The sequence below is a fragment of the Rhincodon typus genome, chromosome 18, assembly GCF_021869965.1.
Source record: "Rhincodon typus isolate 14 chromosome 18, sRhiTyp1.1, whole genome shotgun sequence".
NCBI lineage: Eukaryota > Metazoa > Chordata > Chondrichthyes > Orectolobiformes > Rhincodontidae > Rhincodon > Rhincodon typus.
Window position 1 is genome coordinate 44,883,881 of NC_063349.1, and position 10,561 is coordinate 44,894,441.

Consider the following 10,561-nt stretch of genomic DNA (forward strand, 5'->3'; position numbering starts at 1 on the left):
GATCGGGGTGGGGGTTGGGTATATGCTGGAGTTTGGGTGGGGATTGGGTATGTGCTGGAGTTTGGGTGGGGCTTGGATCGGGGGAGGGGGTGTGCTGGTTTGGTTAGGTTGTAATGGGGTGCTGTGTTAGGGATGTAATGGGGTTGGATTAGGGAATGCAATGACGTTTGGGCTAAATCACAACCTCACATTTTGGGAGGCAAAGAGCAACTCAAAGCCATATGGGGACACCTACTGCCGACCAGTAATAAGTAAGGCAAGGGAGGCCAACCAGTCTATCTAGCACGACAGCCCGACTCAAGTTGATTGTTAAATGACTTCAGAGTTTTCAAACCTTGCGTTGCTACATCCAGAAGTTGTTGCCATGTTTTGTGAAAAATAGTTCAGCACTTGAGAAAGAAGGAATAGCATTTTTGGTCTCACAGCGTTCTGGTAAATGTCTACAGTCACCAGCAACACCTAAAGCTCATTCAGCTGACGTGTGATTCAGGGATCATGGTATTGCAAACAGTTTACAGTGTTTGCTTTCATAATAACAGTCTGCATTTTACATTACATCACAGCAAACCATAGAATCACATGCAATCCAGAGTACAAAGGCCATTCAGCCCAGAATGGCAATCCCTGAGTTTATGCTCCACACAAGTCTCCGCTCCACTGAAGTTACCTCTTTCTAACCTGCTACCATTTCCCTCTATTACATTTCTCTCAAATATAGGGTGACATGGTGGCTCAGTAGTTAGCACTGCTGCCTCGCAACGCTGGGACCTGGATTTGATCCCACCTTTGGGCAACTGTCCATGTGGAATTTGCATATTCTCGCCGTGTCTGCGTGAGTTTCCTCCAAAGTCCAAAGATGTGTAGTTTGGGTGGATTGGTCATGGGAAATGCAGGATTACAGGGATAGGATAGGGTAAGGGTGTGGGTCTGGGTGGGATGCTGTTCAGAGGGTCAGTATGGACCGGATAGGTCAAATGGCCTGCTTCCATAGCGTAGGGATTCTATGAAAACCATCAGATAATAGGAGCAGAGTTAGGCCATTTTATCCATCAAGTCTGCTTTGCCATTCAATCATGGCTGGTATGTTTCTCAAGCCCGTTTACCTGCCTCCTCCTGTGACCCTTGATTCCCCTTAGTTAAAAAATAACTATATCTGTTTTAAATACATTAAATACAGCCCTCAGTGGCAATGAGTTCCACAGATTCACCACCTGGCTGAAGACATTCCTCCTCATTTTTGACGGGTTGTAAAGGGTTGGCCCATCACTGAGGCTGTGCCCTCGGGTCCAAGTCTCTCCTGCTAGTGGATACATCTTCTCCATATCCACTCTATCCAGGCTCAGTATTCTGTAAATTTCAGTAAGATCCCGCCCTCATCTTTCTAAACTCCATTGAGTAGTAACCCAGAGTGCTCAACTGCTTCTCTTATGACAAGCACCCCTCCAAGGCTTTAGATAAGAGGCCCAAAACTGCTCACAATTTCCAAACATATCTCTGCTGTTGTATTCTGATACTCTTGAACGGAATGCAAACACTGCATTTGCCTTCCTACACATTAACCTTAAGAAAATCCTAAACTAGGACTCCAGAGTACTTTTGTGCTTCACATTACTGAAGCCTTTCCCCATTTAGAAAGTAATCTCTGCCTCTAGTGCATAACCTTACATTTTGCCACATTATATTCCATCTGGCACTTCTTTGGCCACTCTGGGGAGGCAATGGCCCAGTGATATTATCACTAGACTGTTAATCCAGAGATTCAGCTAATATTCTGGGGGTGGGGGGTCTGGGTTCAAATCCTGCCATAGCAGATGGTGGAATTTGAATTCAATATTAAAAACTTGAGAGTCTAATAATGACCATGAAGCCATTGTCAACAGTCAGAAAAACCCATCTGGTTCTTTAGGGAAAATGTCCTTTAGGGAACGAAACTGCCATCCTTACCTGATCTGGCCTACGTGTGATTCCAGACCCCAGCAATGTGGTTGACTCCTAACTATCCTCTGGGCAATTAGGGATGGACAATAAATGCTGGCCTAATCAGCGACGCCTACATCCCGTGAATGAATAAACATCCTTGTCCTTCGGCAGCCTCTCTCCCTCATCAACACGATCTGTCCCCCCACCTATCTTTGTGTCACCTGCAAACTTAGCATCAATGCCTTCAGTTCCTTCATCCAGATCGTTAGTGTTTAACAGGAATAGTTGTGGTCCTAACATGGACCCCTGCGGAACTCCACTAGTCACTAGTTGCCATCCTGGAAAAGACTCCTTATCCCCACTCTCTGCCTTCTGCCAGTCAGCTAATCCTCTATCCATGCCGGTATTTTGCCCCTAACACCATGGGCTCTTATTTAGCAGCCTCCTGTGTGAGAACTTGTCAAAGACCTTCTGGAAATCCAAATAGTTCACATCCGCTGGCTCTCCTTTGTCCAACTTACTCGTTGCCTCCTCAAAGAATGCTAATAGATTTGTCAAGCATAATCTCCTCTTGATGATGCCATGCCGACTCAGCCCTATTTAACCACGCATTTCCAAGTACTCTGAAATCTCACCCTTGAAATTGGACTCTAAAATCTTACCAATGACCGAGGTCGGGATAACCAGCCTATATTTTCCTGTCTTCGGCCTCCTTCCCTTTTAAAAAGGGGCATTATATTAGTTATTTTCCAGTTCACTGGGACCCTCACTAGTGTTTCTTGAAAAAAAATCACTGACAACACCCCCACAATCTCCTTAGCTATCTCCTACAGAACACTGGCGTGTGATCCACATGGTCTGGGTTATTTATCTGCCTTCAGGCTTTTAAGCTTCCCCAGCACCTTCTCCTTAGTGATGGCTACTACACTCACTGTCCGAGTCTCTTGAAATTCTGATATTCTGATGTCTTCCACTATGAAGACTGATGCAAAGTACTGTTCAGATCCTGTTTCTTTGTTCCCCACTACTACTTCTCCAGCCTAATTTTCCAGTGGTCTAATGTCCACTGTTGTCTCGCTCTTATCTTTTATATATCTAAAAAAAAATTATGCAATCTTGTATTATATTACTAGCTAGCTTACTCTCCTATATAACCTCACCCTGCAACCCCCATTGACTTTTTAGTTGTCCTCTGCTGGTTTTTAAGGTTTCCTGATCCTCTGGCTTCCCACTAATTATATGCTTTTACTTTTGCTTTTATGCTTCCCTTGCTTCCCTTGTCAGCTATGGTTGCCTTATCCTCCCCTTAGCATATTTCTTCTTCCTAGGGAAAATTTCTGCTGTGCCTCCTGAATTACTTCCTGAAACTCCTGCCATTGCTACTTTTTTTTTATAGAATCCCTACAGTGTGGAAACAGGCCCTTTGGCCCAACAAGCCCACACTGAGCCTTGGAGCATCCCACCCAGACCCAGACCCAGACCCATCCCCCTGTAACCCACTTAAGCTACACATCCCTGAACACTATGGGTAATTTAGCATGGCCAATCCACCTAGCCTGCACATCTTTGGACTGTGGGAGGAAACCGGAGCACCCGGACGAAACCCACGCAGACACGGGGAGAATGTGAAAACTCCACACAGACAGTTGCCCGAGGGTGGAATTGAACCCGGGGCCCTGGTGCTGTGAGGCAGCAGTGCTAACCACTGAACCACCGTGCTTCCCTACTAGGATTCCCTTCCAATCACCTTTGGTCAGCACCTACCTCGCGTCTTTGTAGTTACCTTTATGTCTGATTCAAGCTTCTCCCTCTCAAACTGCAGGGTGAATTCTATTATATTATGGTCACTGTCCCCTAGTGGTCCATTCACCTTAAGTTCCCTCCTCACACATAACCAAATCCAGAAATTCCTGTTCCCTGGTGGGCTCTACCACAAGCTACTCCAAAAAAAAATCTCATATACACTTCATGAATTTTTTTTCCTCAGGATCGCTACCAACCTGATATTCCCAGTCCAGCTGCATGTTGAAGTTCCCATGATTATTGTCATAGTGCCTTTTCTATCTCCTGATTTATCTTCTGTCCCACATCCTGACTACTGCTAGGAGGTTTGTACATAACTCCCATCAGAGTCTTTTTCCCTTTGAGGCTTTTCAACAGAAGATTTTATACCTTCCAACTCTGCATTGCTTCTTGCTATCGATTTAATTTCATTTCTGACTGAAAAGGCAACCTGCTGTCTCTGCTCATCTGCCTGTCCTTTCACTGGGAAATGTATCCTTGGATATTTAGTTCCCAGCCCTGATCCCCTTGCAGTCACGTCTCTGTGATGCCCACAACATCGCACCCACCAATTTCAATCGGAGCTACAGGCTCACATACCTTGTTTCATACACTGCACTCATTTCAGTACAACACCCTCAGCCCTTTGTTCACTGTCCCCTACTCATAGTTATACTATTATCTGCTGTGCCTGAAGTTAGATTCCTGACCCTTTCCATAATCTCGTGCTATTGCTTGTCTAGAAACTTTCATAACCTCTCCTTAGCTCTCCTCTCCTTTAACCAGTTTGAAGTCAATCTTGATTTAGCTCAATTTGCAGCATCCGTTCATCTACCTTATTACGAATAAGATACAAAGTCTGTTCCATTGTCAAGTTTCCCTTTCCTATTATGTTTTCTTGGTACAATATAACATTCACACATTCTGTCCTTTTTATTTTTCCGGTAACAGTCAACCCCATCACTAACCAGCAATTCTATCTTCTCCTTTAATCTTACACTTTACTATGCAACTGAACCCACTTCCCAACTATTGAGTTTAAATCCCTGTCAACAGCTCTAGTTATGCAAATCACTGGGGCTCTGGTCCCAGCATGATTCAGGTGCGGTCTGCCCTATCAGAACTGCTCCCTCCTTCCCCAGTGCTGGTGCCAATATCCCATGAATTCAAACCTGTTTCTCCCACATGTCTACCTCTTTAATTTTGTTAACCCTGTGCCAATTAGCTTATGGTTCAGGTAGTAATTGCAGATTATTAGCTTTTTGGTTCTACCTTGTGATTTAGCTCCTAATTGCTCCTATTCCCTCAGCAAAACCTTTTTCCTCTTTCTACTTATATCGTTGGTACCTATATGGACCATGACAACTATATCTTTCCCCCTCCCACTCCACGTTCCTCTGCAGTCCAAATGAGATATCCTGAACCCAGGCACCAGGCAGGCAACACTGCCTTCAGGACTCTCAATCCTGGCCACAGTGAACAGTGTCTATTCCCTGATGATATTATCCCCGATTGTAACTTTTTTCTATCCCCTGTTTAATGACTCCCTGTACCATGGTGCTATGGTCAATTTGTTCATTCTCCCTACAGCCCCCACTCTCATCCACACAGGGAGCAAGAATCTCAAATCTGTTAAACAAGCTCAAGGGTGGAGGCTCCTTCAGGACTACCTCCTGGATCCATCTACTTGCTTCATTCACACCCTCCCATCCCTGACCACTGACCGAATTTGAGATGGTTAATCTGAGGGATGTGACTGCCTCCTCAAACACAACATCCAGATAACTCTCTGTCTCCCTGATATGTCAAGGTGTTCGGAAGTCAGACTCCAACTCATCAACTCTGAGCCAGAGTTCCTCAAGCAACCAATGCATACTACAAATGTAGTCAGTATGAACCACAAAGCAACCCACCATCTTCCACATCATGCAGGTACAACACACTGCCTGGCCCTGTATCTCTATTTACTTAGGTGTTAATTTGTTGCTTTTTTAAAAATTCCCACTAGTCTTTCTGTTTGTAATATTTAAATATTTCTCCTATTTACTTTCAGCCTGAAAATAACCTCTGCTGTCTGAGAATGGATTTTGAAGCTTTACAATAGGCTGGATAAGATCCGTATATTTATTTATGTGATTCAAGCAATTTAATTTTTAAACAAGTTAACTTGCATTTTTTTTGTTCAAATTAACTATAACAATTCTTCACGTAGAAGCAGGTTAATATTGCACTATATCTTGTAAATTGCTGCAGTTGTGCTGTACAAAACCAGTACTTGCTTTGGGAATAGTTGATACTTTAACTGGTGTAAAGTGAACACATGCTATCAATGTCTTTCACCTGCAACATTCATACAACACTCACTCAAAAGGTTAGCATCAGTCAGGAGCAACGCTTGTATCCCCATCAACAGATTGTAACAGGGCCCTCAAACTTGACCCACTTGACCCCAATAGGCCTAGAATCCTTGTAGTCACAGTCCTGAATTATCCAGTCAAAGGCAAGATCCTCTGTGCTGAGAAAAAGGCTCGTGACAAACATACCATGTATGCAGTTAGCACCCAACCTCCTTGCAAGTGGCCTACGCACTCACCTCCGAGTCAGAAGGTCATGGGATCAAGGCCCACTCCACGTCTTGCTCATGCAGGCCTACACTTCAGTTACAATGCAACACTCTTTGTACTGAAGAGTAGCACCTGCAACAACTTTAAATCAAGGCCCTGTCTGCCTGTTCAGGTGAACACTAAAGATCTCACGTCACTGTTCAGGGGACAGATGAGAATTCTCTCAATGTGTCAGCCATCTTGACTGTTGCCATTCAAAATAGGTTTATTGGTAACTCTTTCTAGGACCTTGCTGTGCTCAAAACAGCTCCAATATTTTACGTTTAGCAGTAACTCAAATTCAGCATAATTAATTTTCTAGGATAAACTATAATAAGTTGATAAACAACAATGCATAAGCAAATCTTTTATTCAATTGATGACTTTGTGACATTAACTATACATTACATTTCCCTAATTACAGTTTATAAAGTGGGAAGGTACCATGATATAGGTTTAAGTAAAGTGCATTAAAAGCAATATTTTTTTGATCTTACTGACTACAGAGCTAAATCCATTCCTGGAAATTTCTTCAGTTTCTGTCAGAGGCTGAATTGGCTGGGGTTATTTTCCCTGGAATGTTGGGGGCTAAGGGGTGACTTAATAGAGGTTTATAAAATCATTAGGGGCATGGATAGGGTGAATAGCCAAGGTCTTTTTCCCAGGGTAGGGGAGTCCAAAATTAGAGGACATAGTTTTAAGGTGAGAGCGGAAAGATTTAAATGGACCCAAGGGGTAATGTTTTCACACAGAGGGTGATACATGTGTGGAACGAGCTGCCAGAGGAAGTGGGAGGCTGGTATAAAGACAGCATTTAAAAGCCATCTGGATGGGTACATGAATAGGAAGAGTTTAGAGGGATGTGGGCCAAACGGGACTGGATTAATTTAGGATATCCGGCTGGCATGGATGGGTTGGACTGAAGGGCCTGTTTCTGTGCTGTACAACTGGATGAATATGAGTCTATAACTCCACAGCAAATACATTTTAAACTAGTTTACTTAATAACAACTTGACCTATCGAACTTAACAGCAATTTGACCTAATAGAGCCCAGAGAACATTATAATTTCCGACATCTACATTTACAATGCAAAATTAAAAATAAGCAGAATCTGTAGCCTATTTGCTCCTTTGAGCCTGCCCTGCCATTCAACATGACCATAGCTGATCTTCCAACTCGGTACCCTGTTTCCTCTTTCTCTCCATACCCTATGATCCTTTTAACCCTAAGAACTACAGCTCCTTAGTGAAATCGTTCACTGTTTCAACCATTTTCGGTGGAAGAAAATTCCACAGGTTCACCACTCATCCCAGTCTTAAACAAACTACCCCATATCCTTAGACCGTGACCCTCTGGCTCTGGATTTCCTGCTATTCGGGAAGACCCTTTCTGCATTTACCTTGTCTAGTCTATAAGAGTTTTATGGGTTTCTATGTGATTCCCCTCATTCTTCTAAACTTCAATGAATATAATCCCAACCGATCCAGTTTTTCTTCATATATCAGTCCTGCCAAGCATTTGGGTAAATGTTTGTGGCATTCCCTCCATAGGCAGAACATCCTTTCTCATATAAGGAGACTGAAACTGTACACAATACTCCAGATATGGTCTCACCAAGGCCCTGTCCAATTGCAGCAAGACATCCCTGCTCCAGTCCTCAAATCCTCTTGTTTTTAACGTCAACATACCATTTGTCTTCTTCATTACCTGCTGCATCTCCATGCTTACTTTTGGCTGTTGTGTGCCAGGAAACCCAGGTTTCACTGCACCTCCCTTCCCCAATCTATCACCATTCAGATAATAATCTGCCTTCCTGTTTTTCTAACAAAATGGATATTCTCCCATTCATCTGCCACTCGCTCAACTTGTTTAAATCACACTAAAGTATCAATGCATCTTCCTCACAGTTCACTCTCCCACCCAGCTTTGTGTCATCTGCAAACTTGGAGATTTAATATTTCGATCCCTCAAGAAAATCACTGATATATATCATGAATAACTGGAGCTATATATAGTGCCTTTTATCTTTTTAGCAAATCTTCCCTATTTTTATACTCATTCCCTTTTAAATTTAAGGCCAGCAGTCCATTTGCCTTCCCTATTATCCAATGAACTTGTACACTATCTTTTTGAGATTCATTCTCTAGGGTCCCCAAATGTATCTGTGCTACAGCTATCTGCATTCCATCTTCATTTAAGTGATATTCAGCTCTTTTGTTCTTCCTGTCCAAGTGCCTCAGAATTTCCCACAGTATATCCCATCTGCCACTTCTGCCCATTCACTTAACTTGTCTATATCCCTGTATCATCCTCATCAACCTTCCCACCTATTTCTGTAGGAACCACACATATGGCTATGGTATACTCACTTCCCTCATCCCAGTCTGTAAATAATTGTGACCATGGCACTGATTGCTGTGGACAAGTTTACAGGTTGTTATCCTGGGAAACCACCCACACCACACCACACCCCCCCTCCAACCCCCAACCCCTCATACCGACTCCCTGCCTTCTATTAGTTAGTCAATCCTTAATCCATACAAACATAACCATATCCAGCACCATGGGCTTTAATAAGTAGTCTTATGTGTGGTGCCTTATTGAAAACCTCTTGGAAACTCAAAAGGTCACATCTATTGGTTCCCCTTATCTATCCTGCTTGCTGCCACTTTAAAGAAATCAAGTAAATTTCTCAGACATGCTTTCCCCTGTTTTTGTCTCCTTTCCTTTTTGGGAAGGTTTACATTGGCAGTTTTCTATTCCTTTGGAACTTTTCCAGAATCTAAGGATTATTGCAAGATTATCTGCAGATACTTCCTTTAATATACTATAATGCCAACCATCAGGTCTACAGGGCTTATTGGCCTTTAACCTCATTAGTTTCCATAATACCTTTCACTAACAATGGACATTGAATTCATTTCCTCTCCACCTTTCGCCCCTTGATTATTTAGTAATTTTGGAATGCTGTTAATGTCTTCTCCCACAAAGACTAACACAAAATATTTATTCAACTTCCCTGCCATTTTCTGGTTCCCCATTATTATGTCCCCAGTTTTATTCTCTAAGGATTCATTTGGTCTCTGTCATTTTTTTTAAAAACATACTTAAAGCTCTTACTGTCTGTTTTTATTTTATTTGCTAGTTTACCCTCAATATTTATTTTCTCCTTGGGCTTACCACTAATCTTTGCCACATTATATGTTTTATCTTTCAATTTGATACTATCCTTAACTTCCTTGATTAAACATGGTTGGTTTAACTCCTTCTCAGAGATCTTCTCGTTCACTCAGATATCTATTTATTGTAAATCATGAACTACTTCCTTAAATGCCTGCCATTGTTCATCAACTATCTCTTCTGCTAAACTCCTTTCCTAGTTCACTTCAACCACCTCTGCTCTTATTCCTTTGTATTACCCTTATTTAAGTTTAGCACAGTTGTTTCCAACCGCATTTCTTACTCTCAAACAGAATGCTAAATTTGACTATGAGAATCTTTACTCAATGTCCTCATTTCACATCACCACATCTGAAATAGCCTGATCTCTGACTGGATCCATATCATATTGTTCCAGGAAACTGTCCTGAATATATTTTATGAATTCTTCCACATGGCCACCTCTGCCAAATTAGTTTTTCCCAATCTACAAGAAGATTAAAGTCACCCCATGATTAATATACTGCCATTTTTACATGTCTTCCTGATTTATTCTCTGTCCTACAATATTGTTACTTTAAGCAGTCTATATACACCCTGGTCCTTTCATGACATGGGTTGCTTTCAGCATAGCCAACCCATTGTCTCCTACTGTCAGCTCTCATACTTAATCCTTTAAAAGAAATTTGGAGTCTCTTCATAACAGGAGTATAAACATCAATAGAGGCAAGTTGGGCTGAATGACTGGTGTTTGTCTTGCACTTTCTGTGTAATTCCATATGTAATTATGTGGATACGAGTGATGGAGCATGAGAAAGGTTGACCAGGAAAGATAAGTTGGCTGAATGGATAACTAGGAATAAAAAAAAAATGAGAGCATCGCATGATGCAAGAAGCAATACTTCATTGTGGATCATTCTTACAGCCATGTGTACAGAGGTACACATAAGAGGATGTGGAGAATGAGAAAACAGTGGATCAAGATTACTGTGGTATCCCTGCTCTTTACACTTGAAGAATCTCACTTTATTGTAATTAATTTTCTACACCAGTGTTTTATTTTCCACATTTTATACTTAACAAGCCATTTTTAA

At 42.1% G+C, this 10,561-nt stretch overlaps 1 protein-coding gene across 1 annotated transcript in view; it reads right to left on the reverse strand.

Annotated features, from left to right (window-relative positions):
• Window positions 1–6,372, reverse strand: part of ric8b (RIC8 guanine nucleotide exchange factor B) — a 49,776-nt gene extending 43,404 nt beyond the window's left edge. Inside the window, exon 1 of the mRNA XM_048607604.1 lies at window positions 6,296–6,372. The gene's annotated coding sequence lies outside the window, so the exon portion shown is untranslated. The remainder of the gene's footprint in view (window positions 1–6,295) is intronic.
• Between the last annotated feature and the right edge of the window lie 4,189 nt (window positions 6,373–10,561).